Genomic DNA, 23,917 nt, shown 5'->3' with positions numbered 1-23,917 from the left:
TTTGGGAGGTACGGCCTATATAGCTAGCATCACACTGGCACTGACATTCATAGACCACATTACTCATTTGTGTGATAGGCAGAATGTCTTTTTGATTTGGCGGCAGCATCCTGTTAGTGACGAATACCACTCGTGTTGTTACTGCATAGTAGCAGTGTGAAACCTGTTGCTCAAATTTTTGAGATATCTTGCCCTTCCAGGGTAATCTGAAGTAGACTGGACATTTTTCAGGATCAAAAGTGACGGCCTTAGGCCCATTAATGAGCTTGCGTGATATATAGCGCGAAATGATCCAATCAGGGTAGCCATTATCCTTCAGGATGCCTTCAATCCACTCTAATTCAGCATCAAGCTTGCATGGTAAGCAAATGGTTCAGGCCCTATTTACAAAGTTGCCAATAAAACCAATCTTATAACGTGTGGAACTGTAAGAATCCCAATACGTATATTGACCAGTATATTGTGGTAGGCCATGGTAGAGAATCCTCTGGCAGATTTCTCAACTAGTACGTCAAGGAAGAGAAGTTCATTTGACTGCTCCATTTCATAAGTGAATTTGAGCGCAAGATGGAGCCCATTAAGGCATGCAAGGGAATTGTTACATGCAGCTACAGATTTAAACATAGCAAACGTATCATCCACATATCAGAAATCTGCGGGGGGGTAGGAGGTTAGGTGTTATTCCATCGAAGACACGTTTCTCATGAAACCCAACAAATATGTTTGAGAGAGCTGGGCCTAGAGGGGATCCCATGGGCAACACCGTCTATTTGGGCATACATGGTGGGCAGGGGAGAGGGTGGAGTGTGGAGAGTGCCGGGCAGGGGAGATTGCAGGGAGGGGTGGGGGAGAGCATGGGGAGGGGCGGGGGAGATCGAGGTACGCACGCAGTGCTGTTACGCAGGGAATTCTAGGACATTGACCCAGCAACGATGGAAGAGCGGTGATATATTTCCAAGCAGGATAGTATGCGACTTGCAGCTGGTGGCATTCTCATGTGCTTGCTGCCCTTTTCCTTCTATATGGTAGCTGGATGGCACTGTTGCAGAAGCTTTGGCAAGTTGCTGGGTGCACTTTGTAGATGGCATACATTGCAACCATGGTGTATCAGTGGTCAAGAAAGTGAATGTTTAAGGCGAATCAAGTGGGTTGTTTTGTCCTGGATGGACTTTGATTATTGTTGAAACTGCACTTACCCAGGCAAGTGAAGAGTATTCCATTACACTCTCGACTTATGCCTTGTAAATGGTGGAAAGCTTTGGTGAAATCAGTAGATGGTTACTCACTGTAGAATACCCAAATTCTGATCTGCTCATGTAACCACAGAAGTGGTCTAGCTAAGTTTCTGGTATAGGTCTTGTTGCTTGCAAGCACGGATTGCTTCATTATCTGAGTTACAAATGGAATTGAACTGAACATTCTGCAATCAGCAAACATCCCATCTCTGACCTTATGATGGTTTGAAGATCATTGGTGAGGTAGCTTAAGATGGTTGGGCCTAGAACATGATGTTGAGGAACTCCTGCATCGATGCTCTAAGGCTAAGATGATTGGCCTCCAACCCTTGTGCTAAGTTATGACTTTCCTCAGTGAAGCGTGTACCCCCAACATCACCCTTCCCATTCCCTTCAACTTTAATTTTACAAGGGTTCTTTGATGCCACACTTGGTCAAATGCTGTCATGATGTAAAGGGCAGTAATCCTCACCTCATCTCTGGAATTCAGCTCTTTTGTTCATCTTTGGACCAAGGCTGCAACGAGGTCTGGAGCCGATTGCTCTTGGCAGAACCCAACTGAGTATCAGTGAGCAGATTTGTAAGTGCATTTTCGATGACCCCATCCATCACTTTACAGCTGATTGAAAGTAGATGGGGTGATAATTGGTCAGATTGGATCTGTTCTGCTTTCCGTGGACAGGACATACGTGGATAAATTTTCCACTTTATTAGGTAACGCTAGTGTTGGAGCTGTGCTGGAACAGCTTGACTACAGGCATGGCTAGTTTTGGAACAGAAATCTTCAGCCCTACAACTGAAATGCTGTTGGGACCTGTAGTTTTTGCTACATTCAGCCATTTCTTGATATTATGTGGAGTGAACTGAGTTGGCTGAAGGCTAGTTTCTGTGATGGTGGCATCCTGAGAAGGAGGCCAAAAGGTTCATCCATTCAGCTAAAGATGCTTGCAAACCATTCAGCGTTGTCTTTTGCATCACTGAGGATGAGGATGTCGGGGATGTTTATGGAATCTCCTCCCTCCAGTCAGTTAATTGTCCTCACCATTCATGACCGATGTGCCAGGTCTGCAGAGCTTTGATCTGATGCTGGTTGTGGGATTGCTTAACTCTGTCTCCAAAATGTTGCTTCCGCTATTGGCATGCATGTTGTAGCTTCACCAGGTTGGCACCTCATTTTCAGGTATGCCGGATGCTGCTCCTAGCATGCTCTTCTACACTCTTCATTGAACCAGGATTAGTCCCCTGGCTTGATGTAATGGTAGAGTGAAGGATGTCATACTCGAGAGTACAAACTGCGGTTGATTGATCTTAAAAGGGTTAACACCTCTGTTAAAATAGTATGCACAGGAATGTTGTTCAAATGTATTAAGCATTCATATGCCCAAAATCACCAACAAATTTCTAGACCATGAATCAGATAACATATTAAGGATGATAAGAAACTAAATTTATTATCTGTCCCTTAAAATTGTGGTGAAAAAGATCTATGAAATCATTGGTGCATTTTACTGGATTTTCACTGACTTCAGGTATTCTGGGTGGAGCAAATGTAGCCCCTTAAAATATATGCCTAGTCCTATCACCCACACCCACTTTTTAAGTTCAAAACTTCTAAACTGTTAAATAATTGAAAGCAAAAAAACTGCAGATGTTGGACATCTGAAATAAACATAGAAAATGCTGTAAATGCCAAACATGTTAGTCAGCATCTGTGGGGAGAAGAGACTAGATAATGTTTCAAGTGTAGACCCTTCTAAAGGTTTCAAACATTTTCAGTTTTTGTTTGAAATTAATAACTGAGTTAATTCCATTGTTTATAGCAATGACTATACAGGATTCTATATGTTGACTGGGAATTGATGCCTTTGGTTTTGCATGATATAGTTACAGATTTAAAAAGAAATTGATATTAAAATTCTGAGGTAAACAAATAAGTCAGTATCCTGGTACCTCAGTGGTAGTTTGGGGGTGAGAGGTCCAAGAATACTTGGGCAGAAAGAAAGCACAGCAGGTGTAGGTTGCCACCATTTGAAGAGGTTTGGAGAAGAGAAGTCATCTGGGTTTAAGAGCACTGAACAGGATGGGATTATTATTGAGCCCGTCAGCTTTCAGGTTGCAGATTAATTAATTGGGTGAGACAAGGGGGGCAGGAAATGCATCTGGGGTAACTGGAAATGAGGTTCTGGGGCTCATGTGCTTTTGTGGGGAAGGGGGGAGTTGATGAGCATTCTGGAGAAGTCTCGAGAGAGTAGTGGTCTCACATTTCGGGGTACTTACAGGAAAAGGACTAGGCTTACTGTTGCACTAAAGCAGACGCAGCAGAAACAGAAAAACATTTCACACGTCCTGTCTCATTATGCAATCGTGCTAAACCTGAAAAATAATATGCATTTAATTACAAAACGTAGTCACTTATGGAATAGCATTCATATTAAAATCAATGCAAACATTCCAAATTTTCTGAGGAAGGCGGAGGAGGAGCAAATTTGTAGGCAAATTGCATGAAGACTAGAGTAGTGATAATGGGAGAGTTCAACTATCCTAAAATATACTAGGAAACTAACAGTGCAAAGGGCAATGAGGTCAAAAGTTCTGAAGTCTGTACCAGCGAACTTTCTTGATCAGTATGTTTCCAGTCCAATGAGGAGGAAAGCAGTGTAGGATCTACTTCTAGGGAATGAGTGGGGCAAGTGGAGCATTTTCCAGTGAGGGAGCAACTGGGGAAACCAGGGAGTTATAGACTTAGCCTCAACTGTTGTCGGGGAATTACTACAATTAAAGATAGGGTGGCTGAACACTGAAAATTTCAAGTGAGCAGAGAGGGCCAACATGGATTTGTAAAAGGGAGGCTGATGAACTGTAATGAACTTGATGTACCGGACAGGTTTCTTATTTGAAACAGATAACTTTATTACAGAGCTTGTTTAGAAGCTATAAAAACAAAAAACTACTGCGGATGCTGGAAATCCAAAACAAAAACAGAATTACCTGGAAAAACTCAGCAGGTCTGGCAGCATCGGCGGAGAAGAAAAGAGTTGACGTTTCGAGACCCCCCACCTTAAACCAGCTTATATTTCACCCCTCTCCTAATATTACTTAGTTCTGTTGAAGGGTCATGAGGACTCGAAACGTCAACTCTTTTCTTCTCCGCCGATGCTGCCAGACCTGCTGAGTTTTTCCAGGTAATTCTGTTTTCGTTTAGAAGCTACATGCTTGAACCAGATCCACGACTAGAAAGCTCCACCCCTAAGATCACCCATGCTTAGGGCTCATTCATCAGTACAATCACATGACCCCTAAAAGCAGCAGGAAAGGTTATACCTACAATCACTACATTTCCTCTCACTTTAATTTTTTTTACATTTCCTATTTACACAGAATATTTTAATCCACAACATATGCATTTATACTCAAGTCATGCAATTAAAGATCAAGTCTCTGAGGTGGTTTTCTAATTCGGTTAGAGCAGCATAGCTCTACCACTTGAGATTCGCCCACTGGACTGATGTCAGGAAGATATAATAATTTTCATAATGTTATTGGAATTTATTGTGAAGTAGAGTAATTGTGTGTGTGTGTGTCTTAACTGAATTAAAGGTAACTCGTCTGAAGGCTTTGATGTATCAGAAGATAAGCTAGGTTTGAAACGTTAAGTAGGTAAACATGGGGAAGTTTTAGAATACAAGGTGTAAAGGGAACATTTGCATTTTTAATTAAACCAGACTAGATTGAATTCAAAAGAGGGGGTGAAATGTTACACCTAGCCAGGGGAAGTTAAGAAACAACGTGTTTATTTTTCCCCAAAGATTTGTACTGCTAAAATTGGTACTTTGACGGATTTTTATTATTAGAGAGGTAAAGTCCAAAGACACAGTGAAACAATGGGAATTTGCATTCAAAGACGAAAATATGTACAAAGGAGTGAAGCTTATATGTAAGGGCAGGCATTCCAAGATCTAACACAGGTGTGAAAAGCCTTTAGCATCTAAGCCTCAAGCTGCTGTCTACAAGGAACTGAAGCTGAGAAAAACGTACTTTGAATTGGACTGTTCAGGATATTGTGTTACTTTGCTTGGGTCTTTTAAAATCTGTATCTCACTGTTGCCTTAATGGAGGTATAACTGGGGTTTAGATTAATTAGGGGATTTACATGTTATCATAGTAGTAATTTGTAGATTTATGTATGTGCTCAAAATCATTTCTTCTATTAATAAAGGTTTAATTTAGCTTTTTTAGAAACCTATAAGACTTGGTGGCCTTTTTTTCACTGAATTCAAAGCCCGCATCTTGAAATAAGTACAAATTGCAAATGGTTGTGGCAGCTGCTTCAAGTTTCCGTCTGGAATTTGGGCAGCTTGGCATTTACCATCTGCCTGCCATAACAATTGACATGATCAGGAACTGCAGTATCAGGGACATCCTTAGACAGTGGAAATTCAGGATTAGGTAATTCAACAGAGGCATCAGTTATGTCTATTCTAGATCGATCTGTCACCTCAGGGGTTAAAGGTTTGACATCAATTACAGGTGAAATAGTTGGTTGTTGGAATTGTCTCTCTACTCCTTAGATGATCCACATGTTTTCGAACAATCCGGTCTTCCGCTTCGACTTGGAATGACGAGAGTCCAGTTTCAGAGACAATTATACCAGGAACCCAACTTTTCCAAAATTCTGTACGAAAACTATTTCCCACAGTCTTTGAGCTTTGCTATGAATATCGTGATTTAATTTCTGACTACTCTGGTTCTTCTCAAACCATCTCCTCTAAGTTTGGAAACGCCAGACTTAACCTTGTACAAAGGCAATGTTTCATCAGTAATTCAGGCAGTGTTGAACCCGTAGTTGCATGAAGAGTCATATGACAATTGAGAAGAAAACATGAAAGTTGAGTTTCTAAAGTACCTTTGGATAACTTCTTCATTCCTCATTCTTCATTTGAAAGTTTGCACTGCTCTTTCAGCTAACCCATTTGATCAGGGATGAATGATATGGTGCTGTTTTAATATGCTTAATTCCATTTAAACTCATGAATCTCAAATTCTGTACAAGTGAAGACAGTACCATTATCTGAAACAAATGACTTCCGGTAGGCCATGTATACTAAAACATTAGCACAGCTTTTCAATAGTTGCACACTATGTTGGTGATCTAACTTCGTACACATCCATCCACTTAGAATGCACACTGATGATTAATAAAAATATGGAAACTAAAAATGAACCTATATAGTCGATATGTAGTCTAGCCCAGGGCATACCAGGCCACTTCCACAGATGCAGTGGAGCTGAAACAGGCAACTTCTGCTGCTGCTGACACTGGAGACAGCGCTTGACCATGCTTTCAATATCACTGTCTATGCCTGGCCACCAAACATAGCTTTGCGCAAGTATCTTCATCTTCGAAATGCCTGGATGTGCACTTTGAAGTGTCAAGAGTGGTTGTCTTCCTTGCAAAGAGACGACGACTCTTGCTCCCCACAACAAGATTCCATCACGACAACTTAACTCTGATTTACACGCGTGGAATGGTCTTCTCTCTTCAGACACTGTTGAATTTGACCATCCTTGCAATACCTGGTCTCGGAGTTTTGACAAAATTGGATCTCTGTCCAATTCTTTAGTTGCTTCACACAGACCAGCAAAGAGTCCAAGAAATTCAACACAAGCACAACTTCTTGTGGCACTGGAGCACGTACAATGCTATCTGGTAATGGAAGACGACTGAGTGCGTCTGCATTTGCAATATGCACACCAGGACAGTGCATAAAAGGTATACTCACATGCTGGTAAAATCAAAGCCCAACGTTGAATTCTGGCTGAGACTATTGGTGGAATGGCCTTATCCTCACTGAGTAAACCCATTAACGATTTATTGTCCAACACTACGGTGAAATGCGACCACGCAGATACTGGTGGAATTTCTTCACTCCAAACATTACTGATGAACCTTCCTTTTCAAGTTGTGAATAACCTTTCTCGGCTGTAGAGATGGTTCTGGAGACATGGCCTATTGGTCTTTCAGAACCATCTTCCATTCTGTGTGATAACACAGTTCCCACCCCGTAGGGAGATCATAGGTTAATATTAATTATTTTGATGAGTCATAATCTACTAGTAGACAAGATAATAGCTTCTCGACTTTTGCAAAGGCTTCTTCTTATTGTGCATTCCATGACCAATGATGGTTCTTTTTCAATAATAAGTGTATAAGTGCTAACACAGTTGACAAGTTTGGCGAGAAGCAACTGTAATAATTTACCATGCCCAAAAAAGACTTCAGTTCAGTGACACTGGTAGGAGAGGGTGCCTCTTTGATTGCCCTGACTTTCTCCTCTACTGGATGCAACCCCTGGGCATCCACTCAGTGACCCAAGTAAGTGACTTCAGTCACTTGGAATGTACATTTCTCTTCCTTCAATCGTACACCAGCTTCCAAAAATCTTCTTAAAACCTCTTCTAGATTGGTCAAATGTTCAGCTTCCGTTGATCCTGTGATAAGGACATCATACAGGTACACTACTACCGGGGAAGTCCTTGCAGTAGGCCTACCATGGTCTTTTGAAGAGTGCACATGCAGATGATACACCAAAGGCATGTATATTGGTACAGGCCCTTGTGTGTGTTGATGGTTACATACCCTCTCGGCATGCTGTCCAGCTCTAACTGTTGGTACGCAGGGCTCATGTCCAGTTTGGTGTAGGACTTTCCTCCAATTAGTTTCGGGTACAAATCTTCTTTCCTCGGGACAAGATATTTATCTAACATAGCAACCTTGTTCACAATTAATTAATTTATAGTCTCCACAAATGCGAATAGTTTGATCTGGTTGCATTACAGGGATTATGGGCATTGCCCACTCCAAAAATTGGACTGGCTGGATTATGCCTAGCTTTTCTTAGTGGCTCAATTCTGCATCCACCTTCTCCTTTAGGGCATAAGGCATAGGTCTGGCCTTAAAGAACCGGGGTGTTGCCTTCGAATCTACATATATTTTTGCTCGTAAGCCTTTTATCTTTCCCAATTCGTCACGAAACACGCTGTTATACTTCCTTAACAGCTCAGGAATTCCTCCTGTTCTCAGTTGAAATATTTCTGACCAGCTGAGCTTAATTTTTTGTAACCAATCGCGGCCCAGAAGACTAGGTCCTTCACCTGTTACAATGATCACTGGAAGCTGGGCTTTGTGTTACCTGTAGGACACAGGTTCTGTGGCGATGCCCTTTACCTGTATTGACTCTCCAGTGTATGTCTTCAGTTGAGCCATGGTTTGCTCCAGATTCAGTGGTTCGGTACCTTCATTTAGCAATTTAAACATGCGATCTCCCACCACTGTGGTCAAGGCTCCTGTATCTACCTCCATGACTAGAGGCTTCCCATTCACTTGAAGGGTGAGGGTTATTGGTTCAGATTTTACTGCCGTGACATTGTATTTCTTTTTCTTTTTTTTTATTCGTTCATGGGATGTGGGCTTCGCTGGCTGGGCCAGTATTAATTGCATATCCCTAGTTGCCCTTGAGGAGGTGGTGGTGAGCTGCCTTCTTGAACTGCTGATGTCCATGTGGTGTAGGTACACCCACAGTGCTGTTAGGAAAGGAGTTCCAAGATTTTGACCCAGCGACAGTGAAGGAATGGCAGTATATTTCCAAGTCAGGATGGTGAGTGACTTGGAGGGGAACTTCCAGGTGGTGGTGTTCCCATTTATCTGCTGTCCTTGTCCTTCTAGATGGTAGTGGTCATGGGTTTGGAAGGTGCTGTCTAAGGAGCCTTGGTGAATTCCTGCAGTGCATCTTGTAAATGGTACACACTGCTGCCACTGTGCGTCGGTGGCGGAGGGAATGAATGTTAGTGGATGTGGTGCCAATCAAACGGGGTGCTTTGTCCTGGACGGTGTCCAGCTTCTTGAATGTTGTAGGAGCTGCACTCATCCAGGCAAGTGGGGAGTATTCCATCATATTCCTGACTTGTGCCTTGTAGATAGTGGACAGTCTTTGAGGAGTCAGGGGGTGAGTTACTTGTCACACAATTCCTAGCCTCTGACCTGCTCTTGTAGCCATTGTATTTATATGGCTGGTCCAGTTCAGTTTTTGGTCGATGGTAACCTCAGGATGTTGATAGTGGGGGATTCAGTGATGGTAATGCCATTGGATACCAAGGAGCGAATATGGGGAATAGATATCAGTATCGGCAGCTTCTGGTTCTGTTATAATGTGCACTTCAATCATTTTGGTCTGCTGACTGTTGCGCTGTCTTGATTTCACCCTGCATTACTTTATTACGTGCCCTTTTTTGTAGCAGTAATGGCATTCTGCCTCCTTAAATCTGCAGGTTTCCAGGACATGGTTACCCCAACATCAATAACAGATTGATTTCTGAATCGCTGCTGAAATGCTTCCACTATGCCTTTTCATTTTTCGAGCAGCAGAGACTGCCTCCTGCTTCGCAGCTGTCTCTCTGGCATTCACGCCATGCCCGGTGGTTGGTTTCCACCCCAACTGAAGAATGGTGCCATGTTGCACATTCTATACAGCCTGAGTCCCTCTAAGCACTCTCCATGCTAGCGTTCCATGGTGCACTTCAAATCAATGTTTAACTTCTTCAAGTGAGCGGCACTGAATGGCATCTTCGTGAATGCCACAAACCAACTGATCCTGCAACGTCATTGAGTTTATCTCCGAAGTCGCAGTGCTCAGTCAACTGCTTCAACTTCACTATATAAGTTCCGATGGACTCTCACAGGGCTCTTACTTTGGAGTTGAACTTAAATCTCTGCATAATTACTGATGGCTTTGGCTGAAAATGCTTCTTTACGAGCTCTACCAATTTGTTGGAAGATTTAGAATTGGGCACGTTTGGGGCCGTCAGACTGCGGATGAGGTTATATGTCTTGCTACCACAGACACTTAAAAGAATTACTTTCTGCTTCTCCTCCGCTGTTATTGTTATTTAATTTGCTACAAAATAAAAACCCAGGCGCTCTATGTACTGGCTCCAGTCTTCCACGGACGAGTCATAAGGGTTGATTCTGCCCAACAGTGGCATGACTGGTGAGTATACTTTGCTTTCTTTCCTTAAGAATTGATGTACTCACATTCAGAAGGCAAGGTACAGTGTCATAGCTATTTATCCTCGTCGCCAATTGTAATGAAATTGATGTACCGGACAAGTTTCTTACTTGAAACAGATAACTTTATTACAGAGCTTGCTTAGAAGCTACATGCTTGAACTAAGTCCATGACTAGAAAGCTCTGCCCCTAAGATTACCTGCGCTTGGGGCTCAATCGTCAGTATAATCATGTGACCCCTAAAGGCAGTAGGAAAGATTATACCTACAATCACTACATGAACATAACTGATTTCTTTTGAAGAGGTGACTGAAGTATTGCACAGGAGAATATCTATGGATGTTATTTATATGGATTTTCATGAGGCATCTGATTAAGTCTCTCATAAGAGATTAGCAGCTAAAGATGAAGCCCATAGAATTGAAGGCATGTTATTGACCTGGTTCAGAAATTGGCAGGACAGTAGGGAAAATGAGCAGGTACACTCACTGGCAGGATGAGACTAGTGGTCCACAAGAATGTGCTGGGGCTTCAACTATTCACTATTTATTAATGACTTAGGTGATGGGATAGAAAGCCACATATCCGAATTTGTCAATGACATAAAGATAGGCAGCATTGTAAGCAGTGTAGATGGAAACATAAAATTGTAGATTATGTAAATAGGCAAGGCTGTAGCAAATGGATTTCAAGATAGATAAATATGAGGTCATCCACTTTAGACCTGAAAAAGGATAGAACAGAATGCTAATGCTCAGAAACAGTGGGGGGCCCAAAGAATTCTGGGGATTTAGGTACATAGATCATCAAAATGTCATGAACAGGCACAGAAAATAATTTAAAAGACTCATGGAATGATGGCCTTTATTTCTAAACAACTAGAATATAAGGGGGGTGGTAGAAGTCATGCTTCAGCTGTACAAAATCTGGTTAGAACACACCTGGAATGAACAGTTCTGCGCATGACTCTTTAGGAAGGATATATTGCCCTTGGAGGGAAATGCAGCATAGAATGGTACCTGGACTCCAAAGGGAGAGATTACACAAACTAGGGCTGTTAAGGATCGATAGGATCGAGGTTTTCAAGATATTAAAGGCAAAAGATGGGTAGCTAGGTAAAAACTATTCCACTGGTTGGGGAGTCTAGGACTAGGGGGAATAGTCTAAAAATAGAGCCAGGCTTTTCAGGAGTGAAACTAGGAAATAATTTTACATGCAAAGTGTGGTAGAAGTTTGGTATTCCCTTCACAAATTACAATTAATGGATCAACTGTAAATTTTAAATCTGAGATTGATAGATACTTGTTATCCAAAGGTATTAAGTGATCATTGGGCAATGGCAGGAAAATAGACTTAGGTTGCAGGGGAGTGGGACTAATTGGACAGTTCTTTTAAAGAGATGGCACACTTGGTCTCCTTCTATGCTGTATCATTTTATAATTTTACAGCTGTGCTGTACTCCCTCTAATGCCAGGAGTTCCCACTGTAGTACAGTGCTCCTGGCTGGACTGGTTCAGTGCTTTGTGCAGTTATAACATGATCACTGCCTGGGCCTTATGCATTCCCACTGGCTAAACACGCAAGATCTTAATTGCTTTCTTTACCGCTTCCACTGTGCTGATGGTTCACCAGGTTCTCGAATTTTGAAATTTTGGATAAAGTTGAATGCTAAATAGTTAAGTGTAAAACAATTTGTATTTACATAATGTTCATGCACAAGGGTTAGGCATAGGTCTTTCACACTGGTTGTTGGGTTCAAATCCAGCCCCAGAATGAGTGGATGGAAGCCTGCAGGCTGTGACAGTCCAATGTGAAATGAAACTGTCCTGTCCCTGGTAGGCAGGGGCCTACAGCACCAAACAGAACATAATTTGGCAGTGCCACAAGAAAATCATCACCCAGTGTCAGCATCTAATGCAGCTAAGTTTGGACCTGAGGGATGTTGTTGGGGCAGAGTAAAGAAAGACTTACTACATCTGACTGCATTGTTGCTAATCTGAGATTGCTCACTGGTGACTCTAAATGACAGATCAGAAGAAAAACATTCCCCCCATGCTAACATGCCACATCTCAATAAAGTAACATCTTCAATTTCTTTACACTGAGTTATAGGTAGAAGAGGGGAAATCAAAAGCATGGTTGAAAAACCGTAAAGGCAGGGGAGGTAGTAAAGCAGGGAGAGAATTCCAGAGTACTGAAGGGGAAGTTCGGAGGCATCCATTGTGGAACAAAGGGAGTTGGGAATAAACAGCCAATCCAGAATTAGAGATTGAAGGTGGAATTGAGGTTGTGCAGGGAATTGCTGGTGAAGAAGAAGAACTGGCAAGTAAGGAGACAATAAGTCTGCAGGACTCTAAGTGGGTAACCAGTCAGGCTGTCGAGTTGTGAATTACATGAAGGTTGTGAAGAAAGAACGTGAGGATGGCAGGGGAAACATTTTAAAACTCAATTCTCAAATTGGAGGTGTAGATTAGAGTTTCAAAAGAAGAGAAGAGATATGGTGTTAAGTGAGATGAAGTGGAATCAAATCCTGAAGTGGAAACAGCCTGGATGACTGACTGGACATGGAGTCAAAAACCTAGTACGGAGACAAATTAAATGCAGAAGTCGTGTACCAATAACTTTTCAGGAAACCAAAGGGGCTGGTACCTGAGGTCACTAGGTACAGACAGGAGCCAGTAAAGGATTGCACCAATCTGTTTAGTGTTGAGCCCACAAAAAATTTGACTCATCCAGGATTTGATGAGGCAGTCAGATAGAATTAGATGTCATTGTTGGCACATTTGGAACACATGATCTCTGCTTGCAGATGATTTTTGAGGTGTAGCACATAAAGGTAACTGGCAGGAAAATAGTTCTTGCGAACACCTTTGCAATAGCAAAGATCTGGGAGATTCATTTGAGGTCAGAGATGACCAGAATGTCAATAAAGGACTAAGAGTCCATATATCAAAATTAAGAGGCATTACCTATTGGTTGTGTTAATTGTACATTAATTATGTTTAATTCTATACAGTTGGTGGGCATTAACTGTGATTTACTTGTGCTCCTATAAATAGGAACAGGCTGAAATTATGGTCGCTAAGTTAGGACCTGAATGCTTGTAATGTGTATCTCCATAAATAAAGCTTATAAAGTGCTGAAAAATTGACTCCAGTTCTATCCTTCACCACTTGACTTTCCGATAGAGAATAGGTTGGATTTGCAAAGAAAAGGAGGAAACTAAGTTATTTAAGAAGTGAAGTATAATTTTGGTTACCCCATTAAAGGGCATGGAGCACTTAACACACCACTTAAGCACAGTGCTGCAAGAGGATTAAGTTAGTATTGAAGTGAAGTTTGAAAACTCAGTTGGGATGCAAACACATTGGCACAAGAAGCACATTTTTCAAGTATTGTATGTTTTTACCAAAACTCAAATACATTTGTTGCAGAATACAAGAATAAATATTGCATCAAGAATATCAAAACGGTGGTCAAATTTACAAAAACATGAATTGTTTCAGGGTTAATCAGGAAATTAACAGATTCGATTTAACAGAGAAGAAATAATGAAATGCTCAAAAGAACATTCATAGAATTATTAGGAATGAAAATAATACTGTCCAGTAGGATGGAACCTTTCTAGTTGTAACTTGAATGATTTTGTCTGACCAGTTATTGTCTGTGATCAACAATAAACAAATGAAACACTGGGAGTCTGTCACAGTAATACAGCCTGAAGAATCTTATTTATTAGCATCCGTAATAAGGCTGGAATCTCTAACAAGTCTGACTTGAAAACATTTCAGAAGGTTTAGTGTATTGGATAAAGCAAGAAAATTCTTAAAAAAGCAACAATTTTTCCAACATCAAATTAGCACATTTCTCTTTCATTACATCCTAATATCTTAGCTTGCCTGTTAAACAAATGTTCAATACCCTTCTTGCATAAATGATGCTATTACTTTAAATGTTACAAGGAGGCTCTTTCTCCTTCAGGCAGTACATGAAAACAGCCAGGTGGGAGTACATCGTTAGTTATAACATATAATCAAGCAGTTCTAATAATACTACAATGTTGAGCTACTTAAAATACATGTAACTTAAGAGTCATTAGGAAACAGGAGGTGGCCATTTGGTCCATCAAGTCTATGTCAGCTCTCTGTAGAACAATCCAGTCAGTCCCATTTCCCCACTCGATCCCATAGACCTGCAAGTTTATTTCCCTCAAGTGCCCATCCAATTTCTTTTTGAAATTATACTCTGTTTCCACCACCCTCGTAGGCAGTGAATTCCAGGTCATTACCACTCGCTGGGTTTAAAAGTTCTTCCGCACATCCTTGCTGTATTTCTTGCTGTATGTCCTTTAGTGAAAGAAATCTGCTGTCCTTACCTGGTCTGGCCTACATGTGACTCCAGACCCACAGCAATGTGGCTGACTCTTCAATGTCCTCGAAACAAGGGCAATTAGGGATGGGCAATAAATGCTGGCATAGCCAATGATGCCCACATGAACGAATAAAAAAAAACTAACAAAAGAAAACTTCAACTCACAAGATTACAGTTACACAGTCTTACCACATGTCCCAAAAGATTTCTTGCTAGACTCTCAAATAAACACCCTTTTCCAGGCAACAGTCCAAATAGATTCTTAAACCATAAAACAATGCACTGTTGCTATAGCAAGGTAGTTCACAGCTTTTCTCTTCCTCTCACTTAACAATGGAATTCCAAGGCTTTGAGAAAATAAACTTTGAGGGTAAACTGGCAAGTAATATAAAAATGGACAGTAAAAACTTCTTTAAAAATATAAAAAGGAAGAGAGAGGCCAAAATGAACATAGGCCCCTTAGAGAACGAAGCTGGGGAAATAATAATGGGGATCCAGGAAATGGCAGAGGAGTTGAATAAATATTTTGCATCAGTCCTCATGGTAGAAGACACTAATAGCATACTAAAAATTCTAAATAATCATGGGGCAAAAGGGGGGGTGGGGGAGGAAATAAATACAATAACTATCACTAGAGGAAAATTATTAGGGAAACTAATGGGGCTAAAGGCCAATAAGTCACCTGGACCTGATGGGTTGCATCTTAGGATATTAAAAGAAATAGCTGCAGAGATAGTGGATGCACTGGTAGTAATCTTCCAAGAGTCCTTAGATTCTGGAAAAGTCCCTGAGGATTGGAAAACTGCCAATGTAATATCCTTATACAAAATGGGAGGGAAACAAAAAACAGGTAACTATAGGCCAGTAAGCTTAACATCTGTCATTGGGAAAATGTGGGAGTGTATTATAAAGGATGTAATAGCAGGGCATTTAGAAATGCATAATACAATCCAGTAGAGTCAGCATGGCTTCATGAAGGGGAAAACATGCCTGACAAATTTATTAGAATTCTTTGAGGTGGTAACAAGCAAGATAGATAAAGGAGAACCAGTAGATGTAGTTTATTTTGATTTCCAAAGGGCGTTCAATAAGGTACCACACATAAAGCTACCTAATAAGATAAGAGCCCATGGTATTAAGGGTAGTGTATTAGCATGGATAGAGGACTGCCTAACTAATAGAAGACAGAGAATTGGAATATGGGGGCCATTTTCAGAATGGCAACCTGTAACTAGTGGAGTGCCACAGCGATCATCAGTGCTAGGGCCACAATTATTTATTATATATATCAATGACTTGGATGAGGGAAGTGAATGTGCTATCACGAAGTTTGCGGATGGCGCAAAAATAGGTGGGAAGGCAAGTGGTGAGGATGACACAGAGTCTACAAAGGGATATAGACAGGTTAAGTGAATGGGCAAAAACGTGGCAGATGGAATATAATGTGGGAAAATGTGAAGTAATGCACTTTGGCAGGAAGAATAGAGGAGCTGAATCTTATTTAAATAGAAAAAGACTGAAGAAAGCTACAGCACAGAGGGATTTGGAGGTCCTCGTGCATGAGTCCCAAAAAGTTAGCATTAGTTCAGCAGGTAATAGGGAAGGAAAATGGAATGTTGGTCTTTATTTCAAAAGGAATGGAGTATAAAAATAGGGAAGTCTTGCTAGAACTATACAAGGCACTAGTTAGACCACACCGAGAATGCTGTGAACAGTTTTGGTCCCCTTATCTAAGGAAAGATATACTGGTATTGGAGGCAGTCCAGAGAAGGTTCACTAGGTTGTTTCCGGGTATGGAGGGGTTTTCTTATGAGGAGAGGTTGAGTCGGTTGGGCCTGTACTCTTTGGAGTTTAGGAGATTGAGAGACGACCTTATTGGAACATATAAGATTCTTAGGGGGCTTGACAGCGTGGATGCTGAGAAGTTGTTTCCCCTTACGGGAGAGTCTCGGACCAGAGGGCATAATCTCAGAGTAAGGGGGCACCCACTTAAGGCAGAGATGAGGAGGAATTTCTTCTCTCAGAGGGTAGTCAATTTGTGGAATTCGTTACCGCAAAAGGCTGTAGAGGCTGGATCATTAAGTGTATTCAAGGCTGAGATAGAATTTTAATCAGTAAGGGAATCAAGGGTTATGGGGATATGGAAGGAAAGTGGAGTTGAGGATTATCAGATCAGCCATGATCTCACTGAATGGCAGAGCAGACTCGATAGGCTGAATGGCCTACTTCTGATCCTACGTCTTGTGGTCTTATGAACAAAACCTTGCTTTTCTGGAACAAGCGAGCACTTCTCTGGGGTGGCTAGAGGCTGCTTATTCACAAGTCTGTCTTTGCACAGTGTTAGGAAATAGAGACAGTTTAAGTAAGTTATATTGGTATTTGTAGGTGTTAGGAATGAGTTTTAGCTGTAAGGTTTAATTTTTATCTGTATTTCTGTAAGTGCGTGTTAAGGAAAGGTCAGGTAGAGTTTTAGTTTCACTTTAAAAAGGTGCCTGCATTTCTAATGAGGTTTTGAACGACTGTGATCTAGGTTAAGCAGACAAGAGTAGAAGAATTGGGCTGTTGCCTAGCAACAGAAGGCCAGAGAGGCAGGTCCCTCCCACAGACACAGATACATGGAAAAGCTAGAAACAGCAGCTTTTTTTGGAAGCTGTTGGAGTTCAGCTGGTTTTGAAAGTAGCTGCCAGAGAGAGACTGGAGTAAAAGGGAACATATAGCCAGTCACAAGCTAAAGAAAAGACCCCAAAATCCAGGGGAGTGGAACAAGTCCCACTAGAAGCTCTAACCACCCCAGAGAAGTGCTCGCTTGTTCCAGAAAAGCAAGGTTTTGTTCATAAGACCACAAGACGTAGGATCAGAAGTAGGCCATTCAGCCTATCGAGTCTGCTCTGCCATTCAGTGAGATCATGGCTGATCTGATAATCCTCAACTCCACTTTCCTTCCTTATCCCCATAACCCTTGATTCTAGTCCAAGAAAGGATAGGAACCTGGAAAAGTTCCTGTTAATGAAGTTAAGAGTGAGGGGCAGAGTGAATGGCTCCAAGCTTCAGATTTAAAGAGACAAAAGCTGCAGAAAGCAGATTTAAAGTGAGAACAGCTTGTAAGAGGCAAGAAGGTCCAAAGAAACAAATGAAGGTCTGTAACTCTTACAATGGGCATGTGAAGCATCGGTATATTGTTGACAGCTGAGACGGAGGGAGAGTGTGCGTGGAAGACAGCTTGAATGCATGTGGCAACCCAGGGATGAGGAACATCGGAAGGAGAGTTTGACACCTTGGAGGTGAACCGCAAGGGAAGGCGCCTGAGAGAAAGTATTGGTTTGGGAAAAGATTCCAAGATTCCAAGCCTTGGAGAGTGGAGATTGGAAACCCTCTTGTGAAAGACAGAGTTCAGTGAGACTGGTTGGCTCATGGTGTGACAATCATTTGGGGGGAGTTGAGAAGAGATCCATAGCATCTGGTTGAGGTGATATCTGTCCCTTGGTTTCAGAGTGTGGTGTGTCTGACCACAGGACACCTATTGGTACGTGAACTCTGTATTTACTGTGAACATTAAAGTATAAGATAGCTTTTGTAACTTGTGTTATCCTTACAAATCTGTATATATCTGTAAAGGTATAGGTGTGGGTGAAGGAGTATTGTAATATGGTTCATATTTTCTTGTTGAATAAATGTTTTATTATTTCGTTAAAAGTTCATGAGCTGACACCTGTGGCTCTGTTCAGTAGCCCCTCTCCTCGTATCTAAACAAACAAATAAAAGTTAGGATTTATCAAGCTGGATTCCACTCTGGGATCAGGCTTGTCCAGGGGTAACTTCAGTTGGGATCGTAACAGCCCACCTTTCAAGATCTCATATAGCCACTGCCTATACAGCTTTCAATCTTTCCTTAAATATATTTTCTCCCTTTTGCTCTTTAAAACCCATTGTTTTAAACTTTCTTTGGAAGTTACTTTTCCCAGAATATAAAAATCTTTCATATTGTCATTATGGCCAGCATTTTCAGGAAAAATAAACGTAAACACCTATTTTTTTTTACAATTTTTGCCAGTTGCAAAACTTCATATTATATCTCTTTTGAAATTCAAACCTCTCTACAAATGCAAATTCCCATTCACACTGTATCTACTGGGATCTCATCTTAGCTTGCCCATCTCCATTTCAAAATGCTTGCTTTTACACCTAACTCCTTTGATGATTCAAACCTTGCAATCTGACTGTCTTCAGTTAATTAAATTAGTTACACATACAAGCCTGCTTCAGTATCCCACTGTAATGTTAGGGGAAAAAATGAAATTTCCTTTACACTGAAATCTTAAATTGGTGTTCCCTAGTTTTATACTATAATCTAAATATGAACAACTTTTCTTTGACCACCCTATCTAATACTGTCATAATCTTGTACATCTTTATTAAGTCTTCCCTCAGCCTCCTTTGCTTCAAAGAGAACAACGCCAGCTCCTCCAACCTAACCTTGTAGCTAAAATTCCCCATCCCTGGGACCATTCTGATAAATCTCCTGTGCATGCCCTAAAGGACCTTCACATCCTTCCAAATGTGTGGTGTCCAGAACTAGATGCAATACCCTTTGCTAACCACTCTCTCAATATGTCCTTCTACCTTCAAAGATTTATAAAGCCATTAGAAATTGTGCTTACTGTATCTCACATTCCTGGAGAGAAATTGTCTATAACACATACAATCTTCTAGCTCATGTGTGTTTTTTCATTTTACTTCCCTTCCCACTCCAAGATCTGCAAATGTGTCACATTCCAATTCCATTCTCACTTCTTCCAAAACTCCAACTGGCTTCAGCCCTACACTTAGCTGCAAGGCTCCTTTAGCCATAGTTATGAATGACATCTTTGTAACTGTGGCACTTTATCCATTCTCACTATTATCTGCAATACTCAGTACAGTTGACCACAGCATCCTCTTTTAAAACGTCTCTGTTGTGCATTATTGTGCAACTGCCCTTTCTTGATTCCATTCTCAGTTATGCAAATACAATCAAAGGATCTCGAAGCAATGGCTCCTCTTCCCTCCACCAAAGATCTATCCTCAACCTCCTTTGCCTTTGTTTTTTTATTCATTCATGGGATGTGGGTGTTCCTGGCTAGGCCAGCATTTATTGCTCATCCCTAATTGCCCTTGAGAAGGTGGTAGTGAGCTGCGTTCTTGAACCGCTGCAGTCCATGTGGTGTAGGTACACCCACGGTGCTGTTAGGGATGGAGTTCCAGGATTTTGACCCAGCAACAGAAAAGGAACAGCAATATATTTCCAAGTCAGGATGGTGAGTGGTTTGGAGGGGAACTTCCAGGTGGTGGTGTTCCCATCTGTCTACTGCCCTTGTCCTTGTAGATGGTAGCGGTCGTGGGTTTGGAAGATGCTGTCTAAGGAACCTTGGTGAGTTGTTGCAGGGCATCTTTTTAAATAGTACACACTGCTGCCACTGTGCCTCAGTGGTGGAGTAAGTGAATGTTTGTGGTTGGGGTGCCAATCAAGTGGGCTTTGTCCTGGATGGTGTCAAGCTTCTTGAGTGTTATTAGAGCTGCACTCATCCAGGCAAGGGTATTCCATCACACCCCCGACCTGTGCCTTGTAGGCGTGGGCAGGCTTTCAGGAGTCAGGAGGTGTTACTCGCCACAGGATTGCTAGCCTCTGACTTGCTCTTGTAGCCACAGTATTCATATGGCTAGTCCAGTTCAGTTCAGTTTCTGGTCAATGGTAACCCCCAGGGTGTTGATTGGGGGGACTCAGTGATGGTAATGCCATTGAATCTCATGGGGCAATGGTTAAATTCTCTCTTGTTGGAGATGGTCATTGCCTGGCACTTGTGTGATGCGAATGTTACTTGCCACTTGTCATCCCAAGCCTGGATATTGTCCAGGTCTTGCTGCATTTGGGCATGGACTGCCTCAATACCTGAGGAGTCACAAGCATCCCCAACCTCTGAGCTTATGATGGAAGGAAGGTCGCTGATGAAGCAACTGAAGATGGTTGTGCCTGGGATGCTCCCCTGAGAAAATCCAGATGTCCTGTTGAAGCAACTGAAGATGATTGACTTCCAATAACCACAACCATCTTCCTCTGTGCCAGGTATGACTCCAACCAGTGGAGGATTTTTCCCAATTCCCATACATCCAGTTTTGCTAGGGCTCCTCAGTGCCATACTTGGTCAAATGCTGCCTTGATGTCAAGGTCAGTCATTCTCACTTCATCTCGAGTTCAGCTCTTTTGTCCATGTTTGAATCAAAGCTATAATGAGGTCAGGAGCTGAGTGACCCTGGTGAAACCCAAACTGAGCTTCAGTGAGCAGGTTATCGCTAAGCAAGTGCTGCTTAATAGCACTGTTGATGATTGAAAGTAGACTGATGGGGTGGCAGTTGGCTGAGTTGGCAATATCATCAGCAGTATGAAGTTAGCTTTCATATGTACGTTGCAGATACAAAGCTCTACCCTCCCTTACCCTACTCCAATATCAAATCCTGAATGAGTTCCAATTTTCTCCATTGAACATCAGCAAGACCAAAACTATCACTTTCAGACTGCAACATAAATTCTACTCACTTACCACTCATTGTATCCTTCTCTCCAACCACACTCAGGCTGAACCATGTTAATTGCAATCTTAATGCCCCTGATCCCAAACTGAGATTCAAACCTTACATCTGATTATCAACGGCTTACTTCCACGATTATAACATTGCCCATCTTGCCTCATGCTCCATCACCTCCCCCACCTTTGAAATCTTCACACATGGTTTTGTTACATTCAGTCGTGACTACTCTATAATATGTAAATCTGTCCCCTAAAAAGCTGTTAAGACTAAGTCAATTGGATATTTCAAAACTGAAGTCAATAGATTTATGCGGGACAAGAGTATTAAGGTTACAGAATCAAGGGGGTTAGATGGAGTTAAGAGTCATGATCTAATAAAATGGAGGAACAGGCCTGAAGGGCTGAATCATCAACCAATGGAAATAGTTGCTTATCAAAACCCAATATTTTAGGATCTTCTATTCAAAATTCCTTTTCATCTTATTTCTAATAAAGATTCCAAATTTCTCTTGAAATAAAATCAGAAAATACTGCATTACACAGGTTTAAGATACATACCTAAAATGTCATAACCTGTCTTCTCTCTTTACAGATACTGACTGCTGTATTTTCAGGCATTTGTACTCTTTCCTTTAATTTTCCAAGTTTCTATAGCCTCTCAACATAACTGAAGTCTCTCATTCCTGGTATCATCTTAGACAAGAGCCTCTAATCCACCACTGCTTTGACATATTTCCTAAAGGCGCCCAAAACTGGACACAATATGCAGTCTGTTCTAGGATTTGTATAGATTTATTACCCTGTCCTCCCACTTTTAAAGATTTGTGTATCCTCCTGACAAGTCTCTCTGGTCATTTACTCTTTTTAAAGATTTACTATTTAGTAATCGTTTTCTCTCATTTTGCTTCCTAAGATGCATTCATGAAGCTCTTATATTGATTTATAATAAGCACACTTTATAAATACAAGTTATTGTCATTATATTTCAACTTCAGATAGAATAGTACTTATCCTGTTTTTGCTAATAAAGCAGTGACATTGGTAAGCATGTCAATATGCATTGCCATGGGCAGAACCTGTGTGTTCCCATTACTGCCCGTGATCAGTATGTTTTTGTATGTAAGAGGTGTGGGTTTTCTCACCCACAAAGCGTGGAACCCAAATAATTCCAGCAGCAAGCTTTAGGAGTTTAAAAATAAATGTTATTTATTCTCACTCACTCCCCATTAAAATAACAATTCACTCACTCATCTCTCACACACACATACACACAAAGATTAGATACAGACGAAGATATCATATTGTTACAGACTGTAAATCATCTCAGTCTCTCTTTGTGGCTAGCCTGTAGTTTCTTAGATGGTTTTGATGCTTCAAGTCTGAAATGAGGGTCTTGTAAAGCAAAGGGTTTTCAGCAGTCTGAGATTTTTTTGTAGTCGATTTTCCAGGAAGTTGGTTTTCAAGTGAACTTGAAGTTGGAATGGGTTGGGGGAGTCCTTCTCTCTTTCAAGATCTATCGCTTTCAAGATATTGCTGTTAATCACCTTGATTGCTTGGATGACTTGCAGTTAGTTTGATAGCTCTCTGGTGGAGCTCTATCTGCAATATAGCTTCTGGCTGATTTTAAAAGCAGGCAACAAAATGGCTCCCTCATCATATGACTTTCACAAGTTCAAAATCCTTTTTCCAAAGGCGAGGTGTGTAGGTTGACTGTAACATCCTGTGTTGTTGTTTAACGCCTTGACATTCATGCAGTCTAGTTTGGATGGGGGAAACCACCATAACACAATGGAAGGTTGACAGGGTCCATTCAATGCATATTGATAAGCATTCTTACACACATTGAATTTCAATGTTTCCTTTTGTCCAGGGTGAAACAGAGAGAGACATGATGGCTGGAAAGTCTATAGTCCTTTTGTGTTGGTCCAGCCTAAAACAAAGAGAAGTGTGAATTCCCCAGATGGCTGTGAATGTCCATACTTAATAAGGTATTCACTTAAGACTTAGTCCTGTCTATAGCTCGAATGCCAAAGATCGCATGATTTGCAGCAGCTATTTTAATAATCTGTTTGTGTCCAGTTTTAAGAGTGTTGACTTTTTAGAAAATGTATTATTTCATGGTATGTAGGTGTCGCTGGCAAGGCCAGCATTTCTTGTCCATGCCCAATTGCCCTTGAACTGAGTGGCTTGCTAGGCCATTTCAGAGGGAAGTTAAGAGTCAACCACATCGCTGTGGGTCTGGAGTCACATGTAGGCCAGGCCAAGTCAGGGTGTCAGATTCCCTTCCCTAAAGGACATAAGTGAACCATTGATGGTAGTTTGAAGTCAACAGACCTTTGGCTGATCCGTCAAATTTTCCATCTTGCCCACGACGATTCCCACTGCGGGCGGGACCAGAAAATCTCAGCCATGGTTACTATTACTGAGACCAGCTTTCAATTCCAGATTTTATCTTTTGAATTCAAATTCCACCAGCTGCCGTGGTGGGAATTTATGTCCTCAAAGCAGTAGCCTGGGCCTCTGGATTACTAGTTCAGTGACATTACCACAATGCTACCGTCTCCCCCAAATTGAACTGAAAGTTGATAACAGACTGGGGCATGAAGACAATGGGCAGAATTTTGCAGCATGATCAAGTTCACACATTTTGAGGTACTAACAGCTGCATCACACATCATGTTTTGTA

At 41.4% G+C, this 23,917-nt stretch overlaps 1 protein-coding gene across 2 annotated transcripts in view; it reads right to left on the bottom strand.

Annotated features, from left to right (window-relative positions):
* Positions 1-23,917, bottom strand: part of LOC144689479 (zinc finger and BTB domain-containing protein 2-like) — a 46,082-nt gene that overhangs the window by 7,564 nt on the left and 14,601 nt on the right. The gene's annotated exons all lie outside the window — the stretch shown is intronic.

This window comes from Cetorhinus maximus, chromosome 14 (genome assembly GCF_964194155.1).
Source record: "Cetorhinus maximus chromosome 14, sCetMax3.hap1.1, whole genome shotgun sequence".
Taxonomy (NCBI): Eukaryota; Metazoa; Chordata; class Chondrichthyes; order Lamniformes; family Cetorhinidae; genus Cetorhinus; species Cetorhinus maximus.
This window is presented reverse-complemented; position numbering and strand designations above follow the sequence as displayed.